General features: G+C 40.6%; 1 long non-coding RNA gene across 1 annotated transcript; it reads right to left on the bottom strand.

The window, feature by feature from the left end:
- Positions 1-216: 216 nt before the first annotated feature.
- LOC132782669 (uncharacterized) lies at positions 217-27,520 on the bottom strand. The gene is made up of 3 exons (XR_009632091.2): positions 27,446-27,520; positions 25,575-25,625; positions 217-290 (listed from the first exon to the last, which is right to left on the bottom strand). It is a non-coding gene; the product is annotated as an uncharacterized lncRNA (long non-coding RNA).
- Between the last annotated feature and the right edge of the window lie 243 nt (positions 27,521-27,763).

The following is a 27,763-nucleotide window of genomic DNA, read 5'->3' as shown; positions in this document are numbered from 1 at the left end:
AATAAGTCTGGGGAATCTTGATGTTATGTCCATATGGATTTATAATCCATCCATTTCAGGTTTTACTGGATTTCCTACAGTTTTTAGGCATGCCATGGGTGTTTGGATCTTTTTCTGTCCTGGCTTGCTAGATTTTCGTTCTCTTCTTTCTTTTTCTTCATTCTTTCATCTAGCTCTTCTATAAGTGGAGTTGTAGGGCAAAATGTACGGCCACTCCTCTGCCCAGTACTTTTTGAGAAACAATTGGCTCATCTTCAAGTGCTTTCAAGGCAATGGGGTACATTTCACACCTAACATAGAGATAAACCTGAATTAATGAAGTAGATGTGTTCCTAGGCATTACTTATTCGACAAACATTTTGGTTCTAGAGGCAGAACTAATGTGGAAAGAATGGCAAAGTTCCCGCACCACAAAAATTAAGAGTACTTTAATACCTTTGGCAAACTTTTAAATATATAAACATGGGAAATGAAATAACCTGGTTGGGGTAAATAGGTAACAATTTGAACCATTCAAAATATCCAAGACTGATTTTTTAAAAATAAAAAGTGGGGTTAGATGGTCAGGTAGACTTATCTTCACTTCCCTTTTCTCTGTTTTGCTGTGAGTCAGTTGCTGTTTATTTTGCCTGCTGTAGTTAGGCACATCCAACTACAGTAAGATCAGGTGGGCTTATCTTCACTCCCCTTTTCTCTGTTTGCTGAGGGGCAGTTGCTGTTTATTTTGCCTACTGTAGTTAGGCATATCCAACTACAGTAAGATCAGGTAGACTTATCTTCATTTCCCTTTTCTCTGTTTGCTGTGAGGCAGTTGCTGTTTATTTCGCCTGCTGTAGTTAGGCTCATCCAACTACAGTAAGATCAGGTGGGCTTATCTTCACTCTCCTTTTCTCTGTTTGCTGAGGGGCAGTAGCTGTTTATTTTGCCTACTGTAGTTAGGCACATCTAACTACAGTAAGATCAGGTGGATTTTTCTCTGTTTGCTGTGAGGCAGCTACTCTTTGTTTTGGCTGCTGTACTTAGGCACATCCAACTACAGTAAGATCAGCAAGAACAGAATTCCATTCTTTCCCAACATGAGTTTTGTTTTATTGTGTACTACAGATATACTATTTCTCCAGTCTTGCTTTACTTTCCTCTCAATGCTGATGCTGCTGAAAAACAAAAGATTCTGCAGGCAGAGTAAGCATAAAGTGACTAAAAAAGACATTTCTTTGTCAAAGACTTTATTAATTAAGGCATGCCTAAAGCTTTTTGTCCTCACAAAACAAGTCTCCAGTTTCCTGGATTGAGGTTTCAAATCTACAGCAAACGTAAGTGAGTCAACTGCAGCCAGCGTCTGTTTTGAAGATCCATCAGAAGGATTGCACAAAAAACAGTGGAACCACTGGGGTTATGGAAGACAGATGCAGTAAAGTAGAGTAACCCCTGGAAAATAAGTGTTAGTGTTTGAAGTTTCTGTGTAGCCTGTTGTTTTCTGGGGGAAAAATGCCTTTTCTTGGATGTCTAGGGAAAAAAATAGTTCAATTTCATGATAGCAGAAAAATTATCCCACTGCCTGTGGGTGAAAACCTGAAATAATGAGCCAAATGGGCCATTTTTAGAAGAGAGGAGATGACAACAGCACTGGGATGTAATTATCATGTGTGTGTAAAAAGAATCTCAAAGCAGAAATACTAAACACATTATGCTTGTATTAATCCTCCTTATGATCCAGAAAACATCCAGAATCTTATGACTGAGAATGCCAATTTCCAAGTAGGTCATACCCAATAAGTTCACCAGGTGTGCAACTCTGGAAGAGAGTTGTGTGTTAATCCAAAAATGTCACCAGTGCCACATCTTCTACCTGTATGGGCCAAGCTAGGTACTATGGAAGATGGAACAAAAAGGCAACTGTTTAGCCAAGTCATTCCACCAAATTCCTCAGTTGCGAGCAAGAAGCAAGACACCATAAGGATCACCAAAAAACTACCTTCTTGTACCATTATTGTTTTTTTCCTCAGCATTTTTCTCCAGGGTTCTATTATTCAAATGCCAGGGGCTTCAAGTGACATTGTTACTCACCTACACATTTTTTTTGCTACCTGTAAGAAAATGGATGGCTAAAAACGAAAGCAAATTGAAACCAACCCTTTCAGAGTGCATGATAAAAAAAGGTATTTTTGTTACTTACCATACAAGAATATACCAGGCCATTTAACATGGTTCCTCCCCTTCAATTAATTCCCAGATCATATACGAACTAGCAATAGGTCACAAGGTAAGTTCCATCAAATAGAAAAATCACTCTATTAGTTCTAGCAGAAGACTAGTTATTGTAAAAAATGAAACCACGGTTGAAATGTAGTGGTAGAAGTAAATGCAATGATTAATGTATTAAATTTGCATAATCTGAATGCAAAATATTAGCAATATGCATAATCATAAAATATTATTATTTGCATAATACGAAGATTAAATGCTCAGATTTGAAGAACTAGCATGTGGCAACCACACTAAGAAAAAATATGGGATAATACAGGAAACTGGGAAGGTAACCACAGGAGTCTGGATTTCCATGACCACTATAGTTGGTAAAATAGCTCTATTCTTTACAACAACAACAATACTTTATTTATATACCACTCTATGTCCCCAATGGGGCCCCAGAGCGGTTTCCAAGTAACATAATCAATACATACAAAGAAAATAGCATAAACATAAAATTAACAAGACAATATAAGCATTAAAAACCACAATAGCACATATATTTAAAATAATCCTGACTGTTCAAGGCAGTTTAAAAGACCGGGCCGGGCTAATGCGATTTTAGAGGGCCTGGGAAATTAGGTAGAGTCTATGGCTGTACATTTATTTCCAGGGCCTAACAGAAGAAAGGGACCTGGGTAATAGGTAGAAAAAGATGTGGCCTATTTCAACAGTATCTCAGGCAGAGCTAGAACTAGTTGTTCTCAAAGGTTTGTTTGAACCACCAGGTCTTCAGGCTCTTACGAAAGGAGGGGGGATGGGGCCTGTCTTATTTCTCCAGGAAGGGCATTCCAGAGGAGAGGGACCACCACTGAGAAGGCCCTCACTCTCGTGGTTGTGACGGTGGTGGGAGTGAAAGGAGGGTCTCCCCAGAAGATCTTAAAGTTCACGCCGGTTCATAGAGGGAGATGCAATCGCGAAGATAGGCAGGGCCCAAACCATTTAGGGCTTTATAGGTCATAACCTGCACCTTGAATTTAGCTAGGCAACTTATCGGCAGCCAGTGAAGCTGTTTATGCTCCCTATAGTTTGCTCCAGTAAGAAGCCTGGCTGTCACCTGTTGTACCAGGTGGAGCTTCCTTGCCATCTTCAAGGGCACCCCCAAGTAAAGTGCATTGCAATAGTCCAATCTGGATGTAACCAAGGCTTTAATATTAAAGTATATTAATATTATATTATATTATACTCTTTAATATTATAATGGTTATATTTTGTCTGATGCACCTGGGCAGGTTCCTGTCAACAAGAACATTCTCCAGCCAAAGTCAAAACAGTGATGTATATCTCTGAAGGGCAGTTAACACATTCAAATTGGTAAGCTTTGGATTTTTTTTTAAAAAAAATTGAATTCACTGACATTTCCTACTATTTTCAACTTCTTTGAATCTCAAAGGCCCTCCCATGCAAGTACACGCAAAGAAGATGTTCAGGTAAGTTTTCAGCGAGTGCAAGTGGAAAGACAACATATTTTTTTCACACTCTTCTGAGACTTACATAGACAGTGTGGGCACCGATACTGTAGAATTAATGCAGTTTGATACCACTTAAATTACCATGGTTTAATGTGATGGGATCCTGGGAGTTGTAGTTTTACAAAGTATTTTGTCTTCTCTGCCAAAAGAGTGTTGGTGCAGTTATATGTGATGTCAAACTGCATTGATTCTGCAGTGTAGATGCACCCGTAGTGCTTCTAAAGGCAACACTGGTAGATCTGAGAGATGGAAAGGGGAAACAGAAGGCAGGGTCTAATCTATATTGGAATTAGAGACTTTAATAAGTTAATTTATTATAATAATATTGTTCGTTATTGTTTAAAGTGAAATATTGTTTTGTACAAAATGTGAATTCATGGACTGGGTGACCATTTGCATATGCACCTGGAAAATTTACCTCTTTCAAATGCACAACCGTGTTTTTGGCTTGTTTCTGTCACAATCTCTCACCTTTCTTCTATTCACTGCCCTCATTTCCGCCTATAGATATGCAATGACAAAATAACGTTTCTGTTCTGTACAAATACAAATGGTAGTTGCAGACATAATAATTAATGTTTGTTTTGCTGATTGGAATTCAGTTTTCATAAGATGCTGTGCTTGCCAGTAACTGGATAGGCTTTAAACATGAATTTCACAAATTTTTCAGACAGTTCTATCGATATCTGTTAGCCGTGACAGCAGTTTTGCTTTGTTTTTAAATGAAATTCCTATCTTCGGCGTTAGCATATCTCTGAGAATCTAAATGCTGAGAGTGAAATGAGTGCCTGTCCCATCATATTCTGCTTATGAAAGGTGACTAATGTTGGAAGCTGAGCATGTAATCCTATAAATCCTATATATGTGTGTGTGTGTTCAAGTTTCCTGTTGACTTATGCCAACCCCATGAATTTTCATAAGGTTTCCTTAGGCAAGGAATACTTAAAAGTGGTTTTGACAGTTTCTTCCTCTGAAATAGAGCTTACAGCACTTGATATTCAGTGTTGGTTTCCATGCAAGTACTAACCAATTTAGCTTCCAAAACCAGACAAGATGTGGTGATGTCCGGGTATGTAGGCACTGCAATCCTATATATCAGGAAATATATTTTGCAGTCTCTGTTGCCATGTTTTCTGCTACTACTAAAGCTATATGTATGTAGCTGTGGACAATGAAACTACTGGAAAACTTTATTGGAAATTGTTGCTGCCCCCGTGGAACAAACACAGAAACCTTCAATTTTTTGTGTGTCAGGAGCGACTTGAGAAACTGCAAGTCGCTTCTGGTGTGAGAGAATTGACCATCTGCAAGGATGTTTCCAAGGGGAAACCCAGATGTTCTGATGTTTTACCATCTCTCATTTCCCTGCATGGGGAGCTGGAGCTGACAGAGAGAGCTCACCCATGCTCTCTCCAAATTTGAACCTCTGACCTGTCTGAATTCAGTCCTGCCGGCACAAGGGTTTAACCTTCAAATTGATCTACATATAAAATGTGTGTGTATATATATAATGCTCTCTCTCCCACACACACACACACACATACACACATATACACAGGATGTCCCAAAAGTCACAATATATTGGGAAAATGTGAAATTATAACTAAATGTACCTTGATATATAAAATATACATTTCAAAATTTGCCAAAATAATTACAAAATACTATCTGTGTTGTATATCTAAAAGTATAAAATACTAAAATTAAACATATATTAAAGAATACACACTAGTATAGATTTAAGGATTTTAAGTATTTTAATATTAATATTAATATTCTATGTAATGTTTATATATTTTTGGGTTAGCAGTGAAGGAATGAAAGAGGTCTTTGATAAAAAATGAGAAGCAACAGTTTGGGAAACAGTTTGGGAAGAGCTTAAATGAGATAGAAATCACTAATCAGATTGAAAAGATTATTAAATGCTTCCATGTTGTTCCCAGCCCACATCCAGCTTGCCCAGAAACTGGATGGGGTTGGGCAATAATTCTATCTCCCTGGAAAAAAAGTGTCATGTTGCCAGGGCTCTGCCTTATTTAGGTAGAGATGAACCAAACTCCCAGTTTGTATAAAACAGTTTAATTAAAACAGCACTTACTTTCTGGCTGTTTTAATAGATCAAAATCTAAAACATAAAAATAGCACTCAGCCACAGAATAAATGAAAAATGATAGCAAAAGCTACACCGTAGTCAAAAGGTCCAGTGGTCAAACGCCGAGAGTTCAATAAACAAAGTCCAGGGATCAAGAGTCTATACCGTAGTCAAAAGCCAGTCAAAAGGTTCAAGGTTCCAGGGTTCCAAGATTACAGGAGACAGGTCAGGATACCGAAAATCCAACAGACCTGGGGGGGGGGGGGAGATCCAGCAGCATCCACCACCAAAATATGACAAAAAGTCACAACCAGCTCTGGCCGGTCTCACTCCACCCCTTCTCTAGACCACATAGTCAGACACATGTTTACTTCCCTCATTCACAACCACCGTTACACCATCAGCGTAACGCTCACAGCACTGCTATCATACTATCACCGTTGCACCCACTGGAGATAAAACTCCAGGCAACAAGGAGAACGGGAGAGGGTGATGGGTGTCATTCTGTGTCCCATGGCCACCCAAGCCCAGGGAACATGGGAATGACCATGTAAACATGTGTGATTCTGAAATCCCAGGATTGGGATGGTCCTGTGAGAAAGTGCTGTAACAGCTATAAGGACAAGCACTCGGCAAACAATTAAATTTGAGTTTATATTTCCAACTCAAATACAGTCAGCCAGTTCCTTTCCCAAACTTGGCTCAGGAAAACCAGCTCTTGGTTAATTGAAACAGCTGGAGTAGCCTTGAAGCTGGTGGCTATTAAGACCTTGGTGCACACCTTCAGCCCAATGAAGTGGACTAAATCAGTTCAGACTGCAGGGGGGACATACCACTCTCTTGTGTTCCTTGCAATGTGAAACCTAGATGGACTCAAAACCAAGTGGCTGCACACAGGAGATAGCACAGCTGGCATAAAGCCACACTGAAACCTGTTGTACTAATTCTGTATTTGTAAGATATTTTTAATTTAAATATATAGAGGCATATTCAAGTCAGAAACACCTCCCTCTATCTGAATGTAGTGCAGGCTGTTCTGCCATCATTTTGCTGAACCTAGACCTTTGCTAGCTCTGGGGCTTTTCTAATATGAAACAACAAAGATATGAAGCTAAGTGAATTTTTGAGCAAAATACTACCCCATTCTCATGAAGGTTTCAATCTGTGTGGAATAATGCTTTAAGGAACACCAAGGTTTTGCTATGAGATTTACAGTGTGTTCCCCCAACACCAATGCACCTTTAACAGTTTATAATTTTGACATTTTCCTCCAATATATTTTTCACAAAATGCATACACCTTTAACAGGATTAAAGATTTTAATAGTAGAGGAATGTTGCCAAAATTACAGGAGAAACTTTTAAAATGTGTTTTGCAACTTTCCGCTTCGACAATGCCAATTTGAATGCCTTACATAACATTGTAATTTAAAGTGGATTTTGTAACTCCGCTTAAACATTATTATAACATTTATTCTTTGATGGAAATCTACTTACGTAGCCTTCAAACAATCTACTATTAGTTGTGAATGGTGTATATATTTTAGAACACTCTGTATATTAGAAAGGCACTTATAGCAGCCCCCTACTGCAATGGTCTTAAAGTACACAATCTTTCTGTTTGTCTTTTGGCCAGTTCACTGATAAATATATTTAAGTCTATTTTTTAATACCAAACAATATGGCTTATCTTGCTGAAATCTTTAAAATATCTGTATGAAGAACATGAGAAAACAGAAATAACAGAGGCCCAGTGTGCTGGTATTTCTGTACCAGGAGCTCCAACTTTATTTTCTTTCTATTAAATGTTGGCATGCATTCCAAGGCTTCAGGGATTTTGCAAAAGTTGACTTCCCTTGGTTTGCAGTCATGGGGCAAGCCACCTGTCTATCATTGTTAAGTTTGGATCCGCCCCTTCTCTCAGGGTCATGGGAGGAGAGGGAGCCATTTTTAGTTAGTCTTACCAAAGGAAACCAAGCTATAGGGCGTGGAGTAGCTTCACCTGCAGAAAAGCTTCACTTCTTAGGAATTCCAGGGAGAACAGTTTCAAAGCTCTGGCAGGGAGCTTATAGCCTCTCAGCCTTGCAGCATCTGAGGGAAACAGCCCTGAAATGTTTCTTAAGAAATTCCGGGGGGAAACAGCTTTACAGACCCAAAGAACTCTAGCTGGAGAATCTGCAAGCCTTTACTGGTAGGTCTACTCGGTGCTCAAGACGCAGTTTGAATCCGGTAGTAGAACTCACATTAGTAAGGCTTACATAGTAGACAGCCTGGGACAGGTTAAAAAAGGGTTTTTCCCTTAAAGTGAAAGAACAGTTAATGAAGACAGTTGCCTGTCCCTTGAGGACAAGAGTAAGGAAGTCTCCAGTTAACTCAAAGCCTTTAAGCATTTGTTTGACTCATTGAAGATTTGAGAAGTATCTGTTCAATTTGTTCAATAATAAAGGACTTTGTTAAATCATTAAAGACTCTAAGACCATTTCTACAGGAAAACCCTTGAGGGCCTCTCTTTGAGGCACCCTAGCTTCCTGCTGGGCACAAAGTGCACGTCCTATTCAAAGTCAATTGTTACAGGCCCAGCGCGTGACAGAACACCCAGATCATTTGTTTGTGTAGCTTACTGTTTTCTGAAAAAGTAGCATTAGTTTCAGCCTGATACCCCATCCTGTACCCTGCATCATGCAATAAAATCAACATACCTATAGGAACAGCAAGAAATTACTTAAATAGACTAAAGACATATCACAGTAGACAATTTGACAATTAAACTTGTGTGTGAACAGAGCTGAATAACATCAGTTAGGGCCAAAAAGGTCTCACTAAAAATGCTTTCTTTTTCCTTTTTTTGGAAACTCCAAGTTTGGACATCAGTTGGGCTTGTAAAGGAAGACCATTTAACACTTTAAGATGTGGAAGTGAAAATTAGAAAGGTTTCCTATATCTTGTGGTTCTTTTGTAGGACTGTGCTGCAAAGTGTTCCAGTAGGTGTTGCTGGTTAGTTACCAGATTGCAAAGACGGGCAACTGCTGAAATTTGCTCTTCTATACAACCATTAAGTCCTCTCCAGTTCTTACTCTGGCAGTCCTCACACAGCAGTCTCTCACGCACGTAGTGCTGTGTCTGGAGCATGTGTTCCCTTCTCTAGTTCGGAGCTGTGTTATGTAACCAGCATAGCACTACCAGCACTGGGTCCCAGCTATCATACTTTCACCCTGGCATGGTTTTCCTGCACCCTTCTCACAATGTCTTTCAATCTTACTATTGGTTCTTCTCTCACACATGCTCACATACCAGCACTTGCCAAGTTGCCTCTTGGAACTTCCACCTTACTGTTGCTGTTGCTACTTGCTTCTGACTTTCCCAGTTATCACCTGTCTTTACTTCAGAAGCTTGACTTGAGATCACTAAAAGAATGCTTTAACTGGCCATGTCTTTAGTTAGCCCCTTGAACACGGCTGCCACAACATGAATGAATGGAACTTTATTTATATCCCACACTATCTCCCCAAAGGGACTCATGACATGTCTCTGTATTGCTGTATCCAACATCCATTTTCCCAATTATTCTAGAGAAGTGATCTTTTCCTTTTATATAGGTTGGAGACAATGTGGGATGCAGGCTCTAACATCCTCAGCCAGCTGTAGTACAGAGCCCCAAGAACCCTATGTAAGAGTGCCCTGTGTTGTGTGTACTGAGTATGTGTGGTTCTCATGGTGTTATTGATCTTATTTCCCAGGCATATCTTGGATGACCGAGGATTGAACTGAGGAAAGAAAGGGTCATATCCCTTTCACTGAAATTTTGATCCTTGACAGGTTCATATCCAGCCAATTCCAACTGCAATTATAATGGACAATTCCAGGAGAGCCTTAACAGATGTATTTTTTAAATGAAAACCTGACACTGGAACTCTCTTTGGAATACCAGTTGGACACATTAGTAGCTGTCTTCATCCATGTCTTCCACCTTTTTTTTTTCTCTTAAGAGTTGCTTTTTCTTCCTAATTGAAAACTTTTGAATTTGATACAGGCTGAGATCAGACGAAGGAATTGGCAAAACTATAACTTTATAACTATAATGATTCCATGCCGAAGAAAATTCTTGAAGAAACCCAAGGAGTTTCTATAAGCTGGGAGGCTACCTGAAGGCACGTACACACAAATGTCAACTTTAGGTGATCTATAAATGTTTCTTTCCTCTCCCGGCTCTGCTGCAAAGACCCCATTGCCTTCAATGGCAAAGTGTCATTCATTTAGTTGTTGTCCTCCTCTTTCTTCCTGTGACCTTTTGAAATAACAAAGCTTAAGAATTCCCCATGTCACCAGGATGGTTGCCCTTGGCTCCACCTTCCCTTGTTTTTGTAATAACGATGATATAATAAGGCATTCAAGAAAATGCTCCTATTGTTCTCCCTTAGGGCCATTTATGCTGCACAAGAATAACTGTTGATGATTTACAGTCAAAACACTTATGTGTACAGCCAAGGATTTTTCTTGTGCTTTGGCTGGGCTGAAGGGTTTTTCTGCTTATTGCATATATGTCTGCTCTCCCTGGTTACCATGGATAGACTCTACCTTTGAGGATCTGTCTCTGACCAAACTTTCCCCATTTTGCCTACCCCACATTAGTAGACCTACTACAAATGTTCGTGTATTCTAGAACAGTGTTCCTCAACCTTCCCAATGCCGTGTCCCCTTAATACATTTCCTCATGTTGTGGTGACCCCCAACCAGAAAATTATTTTGCTACTTCATAACTATAATTTTGCTCCTGTTATTACTTGTAATGCAATTATCTGATAAGCAGGATGTATTTCCATTCACTGGACCAAATTTGGCACAAATACCTGATATGCCCAAATCTGAATAGTGGTGGGGTTGGGATGATTGATTTTGTCATTTGGGAGTTGTAGTTGCTGGAATTTATAGTTCACCTACAATCAAAGAGCATTCTGAACTCCAGCAATGATGGAATTGAACCAAACTTGGCACACAAAACTACCATGGCCAACAGAAAACACAGGAAGGGTTTGGTGGACATTGACCTTGAGTTTGGAGTTGTAGTTCACCTATATCCAGAGAGCACTGTGGACTCAAACAATGATGAATCTGGACATGACATGAATACTCAATATGCCCAAATGTGAACACTGGTGGTGTTTGGGGAAAATAGACCTTGACATTTGTGAGTTGTAGTTGCTGGGATTTATAGTTCACCTACACTCAAAGAGCATTCTGAACCCCACCAACAATTGAATTGGACCAAACTTCCCACACAGAACTCCCTGACCAATAGAAAATACTTTGTTTTCTGATGGTCTTTGGCAACCACTCTGACACTCCCTGGCAACCCCCGCAGGGGTCCCGACCCCCAGGTTGAGAACCACTGTTCTAGAACAACTGAGCTAAATAATACAGCAGGTAGACTGTACTGGGAAAGTGTGACCTTTAGATCCCAGGAGCCCATGGTTTTTAAAACATTTTCCCCCCCAAAAAGACATTTGTCTCAGTGTCCCAAATGTTATGCCTTCTTAGCTGTTTTAGACTCAGAAGAAACCGTTCCCAACACACCCAAACATCACTTCTACACCAGTTCTGTTATAAAATGGCCATCCTGGACTTAAAATGGCTCAAAATATTACTCAAAATGTAAAATTATCTTTTCAGGAAAAATATATAATTGGCAAATGTGCCAAGGACCCTTCCTTAGAGGACTGTCTTCCCAATAGTTGCCTGCCCCAGAGCTAGCTGAATTGTTACTACTGTTTTAAGTAGAGACTAGCAAGTTAAGACCTTCCTCTCCTCTCTCATCCACATCAATCAAGAGCCAACAGTGGAGAAACTGAGACACACCTTCAATCTCTGGGTTGTATCTTCTTAACAGTGAAAAATATCTAAATCTTCAGCCCATTCTTTGCTCATTGTTATAGCCTGGAGTATTTTCAGGTTATTACATTGAAATCCTGCTTTTCAGCTGCATTTTCCTCTCAAGTTATGTTGGATTTAATTACTACATATGGTGATATTACTCCTTCCCCCCCCCCCCCCATGTATATTTCTGTCTTTATATTCATATGTGGTTTTAGGTGAACGTATGGCCCTCAAGCATTTCTCTTCATTGGCTGTACTATAAGAAATGCTGGGAGATAAATTGCAACAACATTGAGAATCCTATTCCACCCTTAGAAATATGACTCTTTTTCCTGATTGGAATTGGGAAAGAAAGGGGGGAAAGAGGGAGAGGTGGGCATAAGCACACGGAGAATCACATTTCTATCTTCTAAGTTTAAAGATGAGAGTATTCAACATGGTTTCAGAAATATTTTATATGTCTCTTGGGTTTTGCGACACCCCAATAAGACTAATTATGGATTTAAAAAGTAATAGGACAATTTCTGCACAAAATGAAAATGTACTTAAAAGCATCTTTGTACCGAAAACAACTATTTCTGAGCAGAAATGCTGTCTTAAGAGGAGACTGACTTTTTACCAGTATACATGAGAATTGAGGGGTGGTACAACCCAATATAATTGTTACATCTTGCAGGTGAGGATTGTGGCCCCTTCTACACTGTCATATAATCCACTTCAAAGCAGATACTCTGGGTTGTATATGGCAGTGTAGAAGGGGCCTATGTCAGCAAATTTCTGTGATGATAGGGTTGTTTTTCAGAGGTTTGGGGATAACTAGGGACCACATTAAAGGGTTGGAGGCAAAATGTGGCCCAAAGGACTAGTGTTCATCAAGTTTTTCCAGAGACAACATGGGATTGGTTTTGTGGAGCAAATTTGGAGGTGCCACCTAAGTGTACTATGAACTAAGGGTGCATCTACACTGTTCTGTCACGCGCTGGGCCTGTAACAGTTGTACTTTTTCTATAGGACGTATACTTTAAGCCCAGCGGAAAGCCAGGGGCGCCTCAAAGAGAGATTCTTAGGGATGGGTTGTTGTAGGTTTTTCCGGGCTATATGGCCATGTTCTGGAGGCAATTCCGGCCATATAGTCCGGAAAAACCTACAACAACCCAGTGATTCCGGCCATGAAAGCCTTCGACAATACATTCTTAGGGATTTTTCTGAAGCGATGGTCTTTAGAGTCTTTAATGATACAACAAAGTCTTTATTATGGAACAAACAACAAATCTTCAAAGGTTCAAACAACACTTCAAGGTTTTCTTAGTCTAGTCCTCAATGGACTGGCACCTGACTTTGATTAACTAAACTTTCTCTGTAGGAAAAATCCTTTTTAACCTCTCCAGGCTGCTTTCTATCTATGCCTCATCGGTGTGGGTGCTACTACCGAATCCAAGTGTAGAGTGAGACCTACCAGCTGAGGCTTGAAGGTATTTCAGTTGGAGTTCAGTGGATCTGTAATGCTGTCCTCTCTCCGAGAATTCTTTGAAAACTTCAGGGCTGTTTCTTTCTGATGCTGAGAGGCTGTGAGCTCTCAGCCAGAGCTTTTTGGGACCTTTCCCCTGGAATTTCTGTTTCTGTATCCCCAGATGTTCCTTTTCCCTGGATGCTCTTAAGAAAGGAAGCTTTTCTACGGGACGTGTTGGTCTATGTCCTATAGCTTAGCTACCTTGTGTGAGACTGCCCAAAATGGCTCCTTTCCCTCCCAGAAGCCCGTACAAGGGGCAGAACGAAAGCTTAATTAAGATGGACAGGAGGCCTGCCCTATAACTGCAAACTTTAACAGAAAGAAATAAAGTTGGAGCTCCTGGTACAGCCATACCAGCACATACACTGTAGAGTTAATGCAGATTGATACCACTTTAATTTTCATAGCTCAATAACATGAAATTATAGGGATTGTAGTTTACAAGGTCTTTAGCCTTCTGGTGCCTCATTAAACTATAAATCCCAGGATTCCCCCAAAACTGAGCGATGGCAGCTAAAGTGGTGTCAAACTGCAAATTCTTTGGTGTAGATTCATCCAAATCCCAGGATTCAATATCATAAAGCAATGAGTTAAAATGGTACCAAACTGCCTTAGTTCTACCATGTAAATATGCAGAATTTTCCATTCAGTGCTTTTGTCGGCCTTATCCACCACCAGAATGTCATCTCACTTTTCTGAAATTGAATTTGGCCCATTCAATCAGGACTAAACAATGCCATATTCCTTATGCATACCAAAGGACTGGATCGCTTCCTGCTGTGCGTCGTTTTCTGAATCTCTTGGTAGGGAATGCAAAGTGGATGAGAAATTCCTGATTAAACTGAAATTGACATGCAAACTCCCGTCGGCTTTCAGCTCCTTTGAGCTCCCTTCCGGGGTCGTAACTTCATTAATCTAATATTTAAAATGTGATATTGAAAACACTGGGCCAGCTCCTCCAGCAGTTTAAATCATCATAACCCCATTGACTCTTCATACAACTCAATGGTTTACACCTGCTAAGGATCGGCCCGGGCTCCGCTCTTCTGTGGAAGATGTTTATATAAATGAATGATGCAGCTAATGAGGTATAATTTGCACTGACCCAGAGAATGTAACTGTATTAACTGCCACTGCTTGAGAGTTCTTTTCCCAGTCATTCTAGTTCTTATGCCTCCGTCCCTGCCTTTATTTTTTTTTTTTTGTATGCAGAATAATGAAAGCCGTTGAGGTCATTCCGTCAATCTCAGCCTTTCTAGGAAAGCAGCTTCCAAATACTCCTAACAGAGGAGGGAGTGGGATAAGTGCATGGCATTTTCACATTATACTGTACCCAGCTTTTTCCCCGAGCCTGCAAGAGCTAATCATGTCATTATTGTCAGAAAATAGATGTGTGAGTGAGGAAATTTCTTAGCAGGTATGCTATGGGAAAATAAACGTGTTTTGATATGATCAATTGAGATAGTTGTATATGACACTGAAGAACAGTTCAACCTTTGGCATTATATATTCCAAGTAATGGCTAGACTATTGAAAGAGTAACCAATTCAATTATTCACAGACATCAGGAATGCCCTCTTGTGTTTGTCGAATGTTCTGCTTACTATATGAATCTGCTTTTAAAAAAGGACTGCTACGCACCCTTTGGAAGCTTCTGCCAAGGGCTTGAAATCAGTTCTCTTTCCTTGTTGTTTTTTTCTAGCATTAAGTATTTAGAAGTGTTCTGTCTCTGGATTTTGAACTACCTACAGCAATTGATTGGTTGCATATGTCTAATCTTCTCAAAACCCTTTTAATCTAGTTGTCCCTTAAGGAAATAAATTCTGACTTTTTATGGCTTCCCCATTTTCAAGGGCATCTGTCTAAGCAGTGGTTCTCAACCTGTGGGTCCCCAGATGTTTTGGCCTGCAAATCCCAGAAATCCTAACAGTTGGTAAATTGGGAGTTGTGGGTCAAAACACATGGGGACTCAGAGGTTGAGAACCACTGCTCCAGAGCAGTGTTTCTTAATCTGGGGGTCGGGATCTGGGGGGGAGGGGTCATGAGGGGGTGTCAGAGGGGTCACCAAAGACCATCAGAAAACACAGTATTTTCTTTTCATCATGAGCGTTCTGTGTGGGAATTTCAGCCCAATTCTGTCATTGATGGGGTTCAGAATGCTCTTTGTTTGTAGGTGAACTATAAATCCCAGAAACTACAGTTCCCAAATGTCAAGGTCTATTTTCCCCAAACTCCACCAATGTTCACATTTCGGCATATTGAGGATTTGTGCCAAGTTTGGTCCAGATCCATCATTGTTTGAGTCCACAGTGCTCTCTGGATTTAGGTGAACTACAACTCCAAAACTCGAGTTCAACGTACATCAAACCCAGTATTTTCTGTTAGTCATGGGATTCTGTGTGCCAAGTTTGGTTCAATTCCATCATTGGTGGAGTTCAGAATGCGCTTAAATTGTAGATGAACTATAAATCCCAGCAACTACAACTTCCAAATGACAAAATCAATCCCCACCGCCCCAACCTCACCAATATCCATATTTGGGCATATTGGGTATTTGTGCCAAATTTGGTCCAGTGAATGAAAATACATCCTGCATATCAGATATTTACATTATGATTCATAACAGTAGCACAATTGCAGTTATTAAGTAGCAACAAAAATAATTTTATAGTTGGGGGTCTTCAAAACACGAGGAACTGTATTAAGGGGTTGCGGCATTAGGAAGGTTGATAACCACTGCTCTAGAATGCTAGTCCCTTGGGGAGGGGAAGGGGGGGTTTCTAGGTTCCCTTCATCATGATTGCAGACAGAAATGGATCCGATGTACATTTCAACATATGCCCATTAGGTTCCATCCTCTATTTGGAGCCCTAGCTGACTTGACTAACAGTCAGGAATTCTTGGAGTTAAAGTCGAAACATCTGGAGGACCAAAGGAGGATTTGGGAATCACAGCTTTAGAGTCCAATGAACATAATGTTATATGCATCCTTTGAAACCTAATGTACTTGTTGGGTGGTCAATAATTACATCCCAGTTTTAAAGAACTTCTCCTCTAAGGGTGTCACCTGTATGGAGTAGATCTTTCATCACAATCTAAACAAACGTTTACTCTTCCATGCTGCAGTCCCTACTGCCATGCTGAACATTAATAACAGAGAGAGAGCTGCTATTTTGCATTCTTCTAAAATCGTATTCTTAGATTCAAGGATGTGTTGCAATTTTGTCAAGCATGGCTCTTAGATCTTTAAATGGCACTATAGCTTACCATAGCGGTGGGGGCAGCAGGATACAACTGCTGAAGATGTTTTAAATTAGGTGTTATGGGACCATAATGACTTGTCCGTTCATCGTTTTCTTTTTTCTTCTCCGCTAACCTGATTTGGAGAGAGCATTTTCAACAGGCTGCGCATGGATATTGCACTGGAGAGTGCTTGCTAACAGCACAATCGATACCCTACAAGTCTATTTTGTATAGCTCCTTTCATACAGCCTGCAATCTTTAGAATGCTTTGCAGAATTATGGCGTGGTGTAAGCAATGACACAGTCCCTGGTATAAATTTCAACGCTTGGTGTGTGCAGAGAACAAATGAAAACATTTAGCAACTAAACTGTAGTTAATGGGTCAAGTGCAGATTGTGTAAGTGACTGAGAGTGCGACATGGGAGGGAAAGGGCTTTAGAAGACTGAGGCTAATGGAAGAAACTGGTGGCGAGTAGATGGCCTGTAAACCCAAATTAATGGAGATGAATGGTGAGCTATATGCTTAAATCTATCATTTATACTCATGCATACATTTATTTATTTTTATTTATCATGTCATCAGCAACCATACTATTGTATTACATTTCTAACAGAACAAAACAAATAAACAGATAAAAAAACACAGATTTTGCAAGCTTGGTAGTTGATTAAATGTTCTTTGACCAGTATCTGGCCACTTGGAGTGCCTCTGGTGTTGCTGCAAGAAGGTCCTCCATTGTGCATGTAGCAGGGCTCAGGTTGCATTGCAGCAGGTAGTCTGTGGTTTGCTCTTCTCCACACTCGCATGTCGTGGATTCAACTTCGTAGCCACATTTCTTAAGATTGGCTCTGCATTTCGTGGTGCCAGAGCGCAGTCTGTTCAGCGCCTTCCAAGTCTCCCAGTTTTCTGTGTGCCCAGGGGGGAGTCTCTCATTTGGTATCACTCACAGATTGAGGTGCTGGGTTTGGGCCTGCCACTTTTGGACTCTCACTTGCTGAGGTGTTCCAGCGAGTGTCTCTGTAGATCTTAGAAAACTATTTCTTGATTTAAGTCATTGACGTGCTGGCTGATACCCAAACAAGGGATGAGCTGGAGATGTCACTGTCTTGGTCCTTTCACTATTGGCTGCTACTTCCCGGCGGATGTCAGGTGGTGCAATACCAGCTAAGCAGTATAATTTCTTCAGTGGTGTAGGGCGCAGACACCCTGTGATAATATGGCATGTCTCATTAAGAGCCACATCCACTGTTTTAGTGTGGTGAGATGTGTTCCACGCTGGGCATGCGTACTCAGCAGCAGAGTAGCACAGCGCAAGTGCAGATGTCTTCACTGTGTCTGGTTGTGATCCCCAGGTTGTGCCAGTCAGCTTTCCTATGATATTGTTTCTAGCGCCCACTTTTTGCTTGATGTTCAGGCAGTGCTTCTTGTAGGTCAGAGCACAGTCCAGAGTGACTCCCAGATGTTTGGGTGTGCTGCAATGCTCTAAGTGGGATTCCTTCCCAGGTAATCCTCAGAGCTCGGGATGCTTGTCTGTTCTGAAGGTGAAAGGCACATGTCTATGTTTTAGATTGATTAGGGATCAGTTGGTTTTCCCTGTAATAGGCAGTAAGAGCACTTAGAGCTTCGGAGAGCTTCTTGTTCAACCATCTCAAAGCTCCCTGCTTGAGCGGTAAAGGCACGATCATCAGCATAGATGAAGCTCTCTGTCCCTTCTGGCAGTGGCTGGTCATTTGTGTAAATGTTGAACATTGATGGAGCGAGTACGCTCCCCTGAGACAGGGCATTCTTCTGTTTCTGCCATTTGCTTCTCTGGCTCTGGAACTCAACAAAAAAGCTCCTGTTTTGTAGCAGGTTTCCTATGAGGCGGGTGAGGTGGTAGTCCTTTTTTGATTTTATACATTTTTGTATAATATCACATTATGATGTAATGGTCAAGGCAGGTTTATTGGGGAAAGTATGGATTTTGATGTGATCTGTGGATAAGTCAATGGTCATTCCATGGAAAGTGGGAAAGATTGGTGTTCCCTCAAGGGGCCAATTGCTCCCACCTCCATTTCCCCTTTGGGCATTCAAAAAGGCCAGAATTGGCATTGCAGTGGAGGAAGTGGACAAGGTCAGTGCTTTTTGTGAGTTTACCCAGGACAGATTGACCTCTTGCCTTTTGTCACTCTATTCAGAGGAGGGGATAGTTCTTTCTTTTGCTAAAAGTTAATGTACAGTATTTAAATTAACCTATGGATAAGTCCACCAAGATTTTTGAGAAGTCAACTTTTGGGCTGCAATTTCTAGACTTTTTCATAAGTGTATATATAATAATCATAGAATCATAGAATCATAGAATCAAAGAGTTGGAAGAGACCTCATGGGCCATCCAGTCCAACCCCCTGCCAAGAAGCAGGAATATTGCATTCAAAGCAACCCTGACAAATGGCCATCCAGCCTCTGCTTAAAAGCTTCCAAAGAAGGAGCCTCCACCACACTCCGGGGCAGAGAGTTCCACTGCTGAACGGCTCTCACAGTCAGTGTTATGGAAGAGAGATGGTTTGAGGAACAAAGACAAAGAGAGATCCAGAGTACTGGAAAGCACGCTTTATTCTCGGTTGGCGCCAACCGGATATAGACCCCCTGGTAGCCCAGGAAAGAAGGGTCCCGAACAAAAGAAATGCAGAGTATATATACACTTCTTGAAAATAAGTATTCATGCATCATAGAAACATCACAATGTGCGTCACAAACATCTACTCTTTCACTGACTTCAAAGGCATATTTTGGAAATCAACAAGTTGTCAATCCTCATTAATTTACTATCTAAAGAGTGGCTATTAATTGTACTCCCAGCGCCAGGATGTCTCCGGACCTGCTCCATCCATCTTGAGATAACATTCCTGAGACCCCCTAATGGACACTTCATTAGTCAATTTTACGATAAGGTACCAGGCACCTCTTAATGGACGATAAGGTGCCTGGTGCCTGGTGCCTGGTATGTATCTTATCTTATGGCCTTGAAGTGTCAGGCACCACATTCCTCTCGTGGAGCTGGCCTCTAATTTTGCAGCCTTTGAGAAGTCCAGTGAACTATCCATGCATAAATACATTTTTCTTATATATTTTCTAACTCCTATTTCTAATATGGTTATATCAAATATATTTTCCAATATGTGTATTATGTATTTTCATCAAGCCTTCATCATCAGGAAGTTCTTCCTAATGTTCAGATGGAATCTCCTCTCTTGTAGTTTGAAGCCATTGTTCCGCGTCCTAGTCTCCAAGGAAGCAGAGAACAAGCTTGCTCCCTCCTCCCTGTGGCTTCCTCTCACATATTTATACATGGCTATCATATCTCCTCTCAGCCTTCTCTTCTTCAGGCTAAACATGCCCAGTTCCCTAAGCCGCTCCTCATAGGGCTTGTTCTCCAGACCCTTGATCATTTTAGTCGCCCTCCCTCTTTTGGGGAAAGTATCATCCAATCCCTCTTCCATTATTAAAACTATTGTGTATAAAATCACCTTCGGGGTAAATGAATAAATTGTATATGAAACCTAAATGAATGTTGTGTTTAGACTTGGGCCTATCTCTAAGATATCTCTATGTATATGCAAATATTCCAAAATCCAAGGCAACAAAAGGTAAAATATAAAACACCTCTGGTTCCAGCTATTTCAGATAAGGAATATTCAACCTGAACCAAGGAGATGTGTTTTTTTTTCCTGATCTGCCCAGTATTCCATGTTAATTTGCATCACCATTGTAGCAAATGACAGAGGCAATCTCACTAAGACACTGACTGACCGCACACTGATATTGTTCCTTAGGTATGATGGCACTGTGGACTGAATCAGACTGGGTAATGTTTATGTGACAACGAAAAGCTGGTGATGACTTTCAGAGTGCCAATGAAGCCCATGGTACAAAAGAAATGTGTGGATACAGTTGAAAATGTGTGCAGCAATGAATTGCATCCAAAGGCAGATAAAACAGGTCTTCATGCATGTATGTTCCCTGGCTACAGATGGAGAAGTTTGGTTGTTGGTCCCAATGATACACTATTATTAAAATTTGTGAAGACTGTAAGGTTAATTGTCCTTATTTTCCCCTCTTCTATGTTTTAAAAAAAGTTTTCCTCCTTAAAAACCCATGCACAAAGAAATCCTGCACATTATATCTTCATCCTGCACAAAATGTGACCAGCTGCATATCGAAATAATACCTGTTTGAATAATCCCAATGTAGAAATCTGGGCAATCCACAATTCATTGTTGTGTGCCATCAGTTGTTTCTGACTTATGGCAATATTATGACGAGCAGATCATGAGGGAGTTTGTGTGTGTGTGTGTGAGAGAGAGAGAGTCAAGATTTGTTCAGTGGGGCTTTGCCTTAACCATCCTCTGATGCTGAAAGAATACGACTTTTCCAGGATCACCCAATGGGTTTCCATTCCTGATACATAGGACTTAACCCCTGGTCTCCAGAGTCATTGTCCAGTACAGACACCACTATGTCATGCTGGCTTTCCATCCACAGAGTATGTGGCAGAAAAATCTAGGTTGTGTCTAATTGGGGATTGACAGGAGAGGCAGATGAATATCATGTACATGTATTGTCAAAGGCTTTCATGGCTGGAATCACTGGGTTGTTGTAGGTTTTTTCGGGCTATATGGCCATGTTCTAGAGGCATTCTCTCCTGACGTTTCACCTGCATCTATGGCAAGCATCCCCAGCAGTAGTGAGGTCTGTTGGAACTAGGAAAATGGGTTTATATATCTGTGGAATGACCAGGGTGAGACAAAGAATTCTTGTCTGTTGGAGCTACGTGTGAATGTGTCAACTGACCACCTTGATTAGCATTTGATGGCCTGGCAGTGTTTGGGGCACTCTAAGAACCATATCAGACTACACAGAGAAGTCATTGAAATCCACAAGCATGTGGACAATTTCAACAGAAAGGAGGAAACCATGAAAATGAACAAAATCTGGCTACCAGTATTAAAAAACTCTAAAATTACAACAGCAAAACAACAGAGAGGAAACAATCAGGTACATCTAATCACCTCTCAACAAAAGATTGCCCCAGGCACTGCCAGGCCATCAAATGCTAATCAAGGTGGTCAGTTGAAACATTCACACCTAGCCCCAGTCCTTTGTCTCACCCTGGACCTTCCACAGATATATAAACCCTTTTTCCTAGTTCCAACAGACCCACTACCTCTGATGATGCTTGCCATAGATGCAGGTGAAATGTCAGGAGAGAATGCCTCTTCTAGAACCTGACCATATAGCCTGAAAAAACCTACAACGGCCCAATCATGTACATGATTCCAGACACATTCAGGTCTGCTTCATTCATGCATTCAACTTTGATGTATGTTCAATATATTATAAAAGATGTTATACAGCTAACCAATTCTTCCCCTTTCCTGGAAACGTGTGGATTTATGCCCATGGTACTGTGCAGAAAGAAAGGTTGACATATTGTGAGCCCACCTTTTAAGCAAATTTCACAAATGCAAAGAAATTGGTGAGGTAACTGGCTGATAATTTCCGACTGAAGCGCCTGGACTTACGTGAGTCCCATTGCTTCTGATATAATAATCATCATCTCTCTGGTAAATAGTACCTTGGGAAGGCGAAGTGGTGATTTCATGCTTTTTAAACAAAGTGGTCACCAATTAGGCAAGGAAAGGCAGCAAGTCCTCTCTATCCTTTCAGTTCAAGAAAAAAGCAGCCCCTGCTATCAGCCACTCAGGTCTCCTAATTTTGGTTTCCGGGAGATGAAATCTTTGCTTCCACCACCATTACCTGTACAACCTTTCAGAGCTTTTCTTCTGTCTAAAACCATTCCTCTCTCACAGAATGTGATAGAATGAGATATTTTTAAAAGAGACAACCAGAGATAGGTTAGCAAATGCCAGGACCTCAGTTGAAACAGTGGTAAATAGTGGGCCCAACATTTATTGTACTGTGCATTAGCCAAGCTAGCCAGATCTGGGAGGGGTTCAGAACCCTTAATTTGGAAGCCCACAATTATCCCATCCTGGCCTTAAATGGTATATCATTCATCTCCCATTCTAACACATGTGCTCAGGTGTGAAGAAAAGTTAATATGCAGTTGACACATATGCAGGATCAGGTCCAAGGAACTATGTCTCCTTTCTTATTCTGCAAGACAAAATAACTTTCAAAATGAGAATTGTTCTGGTACGGCTATACCAGGAGCTCCAAACTTACTTGCTTTGTATTAAATGTTTGCTTGCAGCCCTGGGTTTCAGGGACTCTGCAGATAGGTGCCTTCCTTCGGTTGCATTCATAGGGCAAGTCACCTGTCCATCATTGTTAAGTTTTGGTTCTGCCCCTTGCTCAGGGCAATTGGGAAGGGAAGGGAGCCATTTTTAGTTAGTCTCAGCAAGGAAAGCTAATGTACAGGATGTGTGCAAGCTTCCCCTGTACAAAAGCTTCAACCCTTAAGATCTTCCGGGGGAGAACAGTCTTAAGAGTCTCCAAAGTTTTCCAAAACACTACATAATACAACATGAGAGGGATAACGGCATGGAACCAGGTTTTTTGGACTTCAACTCCTAGCAGCCCAAGTTGACTTGACCAACTATCAGAAATTCTAGAATTTAAAGTCCAAAATCATCTGGAGAACCAGTATTTGAGAATCAGTTATCTACCTTGTCAATGTTCTTAAAGGCTTACGTGTACATGAAGTCAACCCTCGAATTCCATGCAACATATAGATGATATTTTGCTGTTGACCTGTCAAGAATAAATGGCACATAATTGTAGTTAAATGGCACATAATTGTAGGCCCTCTGTCATGTCCTCTCTTTGGATGTGTATATCTTTAGGCACCCAAGATTAATGTTGGAGTGATGAGGTAAAGACATGAACACAGCATTGTTCTTCTTGCGTAAGGAGTTAGGAAAATTGGCCAAGGATGCTATTGTCAGAAGCTCAAGAGAAAACCAGGCCTTCTCGCAAATCGTTTTAGGCCATGGCAGAGAGTTAAATGTGTTTGTTGGAGAATTTGAAGGCTAAATACAATTAGGAGCCTCAGATCCCCCATCTATCATCAGTTAAACAGAGTTTATGTCAATTAGACAAAGTTTAGTTTGGTAACATTGTTGCTGTTGTGTATGTACACACATGGAATAAATCGACATTGACAGAGTTGGCCATCCAGAAGAGTGCTTTGTGCCACGAGCACTTACAACTCTAGATTTGAATTCATGCACATCTAGCCAAGCTTCCGTCCAGGGTTGATTCGATGCTTAGATCATAGGTCTTTCACATATAAGGCAAACAAATAAATACATCTAGCCATCTTATTGCTGAAATGTAGTTGCCACTTTTCCTTTTTCTAAACAGATCCATATCTTTCATATTGATATGTATGTCAATGCTTAAAATAGGTGTACATATTGGGTTTGACCAGTTCAGTTGGATAAGAACTTTACTTGATTTGTTGTCAATATCATCTTTCTAAAATTCAAAACTTATTTGTAAACAAGATGGAAAGAATTTGGATCTGAAGCATTCTGGGTAATGATCTAAAACCGATCATGCTGCTATCAAAAAATCCCTCTCTATTTTGGAATTTGCTATGACACAAGTTTAAAGTTTGCACTGTTGGGGAAGAATTTTCCCCCCCACCTTTTCCAGTTCCTAGTTGGAAAAAATGAATTCTCCACATTTGGGAACCCTCCACCAGGAAAATTATCTGATGGATAAGCCTGTCTGTATTGGTATTTGAGTCTCCCAAAGAACCAGTTCAAATTGAATATCTATTCTAGTTAAGTCAGTTGTTGTTCATTCATTCAGTCACTTCCGACTTCATGACCTCATGAACCAGCCCACACCAAAGTTCCCTGTTGATCATCACCACCCCCAGCTCCTTCAAGGTCAAGCCAGTCACTTCAAGGATACCATCTATCCATCTTGCCCTTGGTCGGCCCCTGTTCCTTTTTCCTTCAATTTTCCCCAGCATAATTGTCTTCTCCAAGCTTTCCTATCTTCTCATTATATGTCCAAAAGTTAAGTCAGTATTGCAGGCCAATAGCAAATCTGGTCTATTGCTATCAGTGGCCTAAAAGTAATTCCATAGAGAAAAGGTAGCCAAACCTTACATATAACCAGCTAGCACAGAAAGCAGGAGTATAACATGAATAACAGCTTCACTTCTACAAGAGGCCTCTATAAGATCTGAGATTTTGCAGAAACTCCCAAATGGATTTTTAAAAAATCTGATAGCTTTTGGTCATTACAAGACCAGAAGTTAATCTACTCTTGGGCACTATATGAATGCAAATGCAGCAGACACGGCATGGCAAAATTAAACCACAAACTGCAACTTTTCGAGTTTTAAAGAAGACATCCTCAGAATATCATTATCTGGAGAATTCTAAGCTTATAATGAAGTGCATGCTTAATTGAGATTCATGAGAATAACCATTTCCCCAAATCATTTTTGAAGAGGAGGACCGAACTTTCTTACAATTTGTCATGTTTGGAATGCATTTTCCTCGAAGGAGTATAAGCCCTGGACTGTTTCCCTGGAGGGTGTTTTTTCTATAAAGACCCATTTTTAAAAGTAGCTTAGGGACTAGCCTGACTTACAGCAAGGAAAGGGAGTTTTGCAGTGGATTTACCTCGCAGGAAAGTACGGCACATACCGTGGCGTCTAAATCACTCTTTAATAAACCAAATCTGTAAGTTATAAGTGAAAGCCACAAGTTTGAACTCCTATGGATTATGGAGTCTACCTCATGGGTTTACGGGATCTTGAGAAACTCGAGGTATTGTGTGCTTTTGTCTAGTGATAGGAGATGGAGTTTTAATGCATCATAGGCTTTTAGCACACATAGCAAAGAATATTATATAGAGACATGCACAAACTATAGGAGGAATTCCATGCCCAAATCTATATTTCTTTATCAGAGAACTAAATGTGCTGCCCATTTTGCTTGCTCATGCATGGCTTGATTTATACAGTATCACAATAACAACTTGCATGACTGAAGGAGTCAGTGCATACAAAGCATCACATAACTTGCACAATGCCCCCAATATAATCATTTTCAGTGAAATCAGTTTAGAGAATACAACTGCTAATTGTTTTAAGTGCAGAACTAACTGATACCTTCTGTGATGCTTGGATGGCTTTTCCTTTCATGGATCAGCAGAGGCATATCTGCAAAAATATGAGACGGATCTTATAAATTGAACAAAGAGCTTACCTTCCATTGCATGTACTGCAGAAGTATGTAGACATAACATCTCTCTGATGTGAAGAGACACTGTCACAATAAATGACAAATAGCTATTTATTTATTTATGACTATACACACACACAATATATATATTGTAATATTAATAGTAATATTACATGTAATATAAAATATATAATTATAATATTTTATTATTATTCTTAACAATAGTATTATATTGTATTACATTTTATATATATATATATATATATATATATATATATATATATATATATATCTTACTTAGGCGATCCCTCGCTTTCCGAGGATGATTGTCTTCCAATATTATTGTGGGTCCATATGTGGCTGTGGAGCCCTATTCTTGCTCTGCATCTTCTTCCGCAGTGAGGGCATTGGTTTCCAGGTGGAAGGCGGTCTCGGTCGGAGTTGGCTTGACGCACCTTCCTCTTGGCACGTTTCTCTTTTTCGCCCTCCGCTCATGCCTCCTCAAATTCTGCAGCACTGCTGGTCACAGCTGACCTCCAGCTTGAGCGGTCAAGGACCAGGGCTTCCCAGTTCTCAGTGTCTATGCCAGAGTTTTTAAGGTTGGCTTTGAGCCCATCTTTAAATCTCTTTTCCTGTCCTCCAACATTCCGTTTTCTGTTCTTGAGTTCGGAGTAGAGCAGCTGCTTTGGAAGACGGTGGTCGGGCATCCGGACAACATGACCGGTCCAGCGGAGTTGATGGCGGAGGACCATCGCTTCAATGATGGTGGTCTTTGCTTCTTCCAGCATGCTGACGTTTGTCTGCTTGTCTTCCCAAGAGATTTGCAGGATTTTCCGGAGGCAGCGCTGATGGAATCGTTCCAGGAGTTGCATGTGACGTCTGTAGACAGTCCATGTTTCGCAGGCATAGAGCAGGGTTGGGAGGACAATAGCTTTATAAACAAGCACCTTGGTATCCCTACGGATGTCCTGGTCCTCAAACACTCTCTGCTTCATTAGGAAAAATGCTGCGCTTGCAGAGCTCAGGCGGTGTTGTATTTCGATGTCGATGTTGACTTTGGTGGAGAGGTGGCTGCCAAGGTAGCGGAAATGATCAACATTTTCTAATGTTACACCATTAAGCTGTATCGCTGGCATTGGAGAGGGGTTGGCTGGTGTTGGATATATATATATATATATATATATATATATATATATATATTCATTTGCTGTGACATACTGTGCTTTTGTGTCAGTAAAATAATAATAATAAACACAGAACAGATATTAAGCATGAGACACAAGTGTAAAACTCATTCTGAGAACTGACTGGGTAGTTAGACATAAGGGTTTCCTATATGCCTCCACCATACACAGGCTTCTTTAGAGCTTTCACCATATTCCTCAGTTTCTCATTGTGAAGATGGCTAGAAAACCTACCAGGTGTGTATATAAAGGACTCTTTCCTCTCTCTTTCCTCCTCCTCCAAACAAGTGAGTGCAGCCTCTACTGTGCTTCCTATCTTTCCTATATTAGCTAGGACTTTGGTGCTGCATGCATATATTTTTGAACGTAGCTTTAAGTGTAATTTAAAAGGGGTTTAGCTATTCCTATTTGCTTTACTTTGCTGAAATTTGTATCAGAGAGACCCAAGAGATTCAGCAGTTCCACTTGTGAACTCTGCTAAAGGAGGCTGATTCTTAATTGAACTGGTTTTCCCCAGAAAAGGGGCTAACACCCTGGGAATCTACTTTTAAGTCAAGTCCAAAGGTAAATCTGGTTCCAGCTCATTGAAGTTCCTGGAATAAGAAATTTCTTACCCTCTTGGTACATTTCAGCAGATGCATTCCAATGCAAGCCTTGAGGATGACTTGTTCATGTCCCGCCTGACTCTTGTCCCACCTGACTGTGCCTGGAACTTATATCCACACAAAATTGGGTTTGATTATGCTGAATTTCTGGATTCACATCCGGCAAATCTCTCCCTCTTGGCTTCAGGCATAACTTTTGTGTGTGGAGTAGAAGAACCTTGTCCTTTGCTCCATGTTGCAAAAAAGCCTTGAGCAAGCCCTGATCAGATGAACTTTATGAGATCCGAAGATGTTTAGAACGAAAAACAAAATTATTACTAGGATACA

This window comes from Anolis sagrei, chromosome 7, assembly GCF_037176765.1.
Source record: "Anolis sagrei isolate rAnoSag1 chromosome 7, rAnoSag1.mat, whole genome shotgun sequence".
Classification (NCBI taxonomy): Eukaryota; Metazoa; Chordata; class Lepidosauria; order Squamata; family Dactyloidae; genus Anolis; species Anolis sagrei.
This window is presented reverse-complemented; position numbering and strand designations above follow the sequence as displayed.